This window comes from Nicotiana tomentosiformis, unplaced genomic scaffold (assembly GCF_000390325.3).
Source record: "Nicotiana tomentosiformis unplaced genomic scaffold, ASM39032v3 Un00156, whole genome shotgun sequence".
Classification (NCBI taxonomy): Eukaryota; Viridiplantae; Streptophyta; class Magnoliopsida; order Solanales; family Solanaceae; genus Nicotiana; species Nicotiana tomentosiformis.
The window spans coordinates 84,874-86,575 of record NW_027174715.1 but is presented as its reverse complement, the minus strand read 5'-3'; positions in this window follow the sequence as shown (position 1 = coordinate 86,575).

Sequence of the window (1,702 nt, the reverse complement as noted above, 5' to 3'; positions counted from 1 at the left end):
AGGAAACACATCCAGAAAATCACGTACCACCGGAACAAAATCAATGACAGAAGTCTCTACATTAACATCCCTCACAAACCAAATAAGATAGGCAACCCTTCTCAACCATGCGTTGAGCCTTCAAATATAAAATCACCCTACTTGGTACATAATCTACAGAACTGCTCCAGTCAACCCTCAGAATTCCTGACATAGTCAACATCACCATTTTAGCGTGACAATCTAGAACAGCATGACATGGAGATAACCAATTCATACCCAATATCACAACAAGTCGACCATACTGAGCAGCAAAAGGTCCAATTGGGTCTCCAGACCCCCAATAATCACCACACATGACCGATATACGCGGTCCACAATAATAGTATTACCCTCGGGAGTAGATACATAAACAGAAGAAACTAGAGACTCACGGGGCATATCTAGAAAATGGGCAAAATACGAGGAAACATATGAATACGTGGAACCAGGGTCAAATAATACTGAGGCATCTCTGTGACAAACTGAGACAATACCTGTAATCATATTATCTGAAGCAATAGCATCTGGTCTGGCAGGGAGAACATAGAAACGGGCCTGACCACCCCCTGATCTGCCTTCCCCTCTAGGGCGTCCCCTAGTTGACTGACCTTCACCCCGAGCTGACTGGGCGGGTGGTGAGGTAACTAGTGTTATAGTCGGAGGCTGAATCCTCTGCTGAGATAGACCTCCATGATGACGAGCACACTGCCTTCACATATGCCCAAGCTCCCCACACTCAAAATAGCTCCCTGGTGCTGGCGGCGGAAACTAAAGGGAACCCCTAGCACCGGGATAACTGGTAGAAGAACCTGGCATGGAAGAGCCCTGAACAGATGGAGCACGGGACGAACTCTGAGATGGAAGGGCACTAAGTGATGAGTGGCCCTGATAAGAACTGTGAGAACCATGGCCAGATAATGCATCGCGGTGAAATGGCCGAGCTGACTGAGCCTGTCTAAAATGACGACCTCTACCGTGCTGGAACTGACCCCCAAAAGGAGCACCGCTGAATCCACCCTGACCACGAGGCCTCTTGGCCTCCCTCTCAACCCTCTCTTGACCGCGAACCATCTCAATCTGCCGAGCAATGTCGATAACATCATCAAAGGTAGCACCCGAAACCCGCTCCCTGGTCATGAGCAATTGTAGCTGATAAGTGAGGCCATCAATAAACCTCGTGATCCTCTCTCTGTCTGTGGGAACCAACCAGATAGCATGACAGGCCAATTCAGAGAATCGCATGTTATACTGTGTCACAGACATATCACCCTGGCGAAGCTGCTCAAACTGTCTACGCAGCTCCTCTCTGCGGGATCGAGGCACGAACTTCTCCAAAAAGACCACGGAGAACTGCTGCCAAGTAAGGGGTGCTGTGCCAATAGGCCTACGCCTCTCGTAAGTCTCCCATCATCTAAGTGCAGCCCTAGAAAACTGAAAGGTAGTGAATGAGACCCCACAAGTCTCCAAAATACCAGCAGTACGGAGTATCCTTTGACACATGTCCAAAAAGTCTTGAGCATCTTCTCTCTCTGTGCCATTGAAAGGTGGTGGCTGGAGTCTCCCAAACTTCTCCAACCTACGTTGATCATCCTCAGGCATAGCAGGAACCACAAAATCCTGAGCAACAACAACCGACTGGGCTGGTGGTGTCTCCGGTGTCTGAAGTCCCTGAATAACCTGC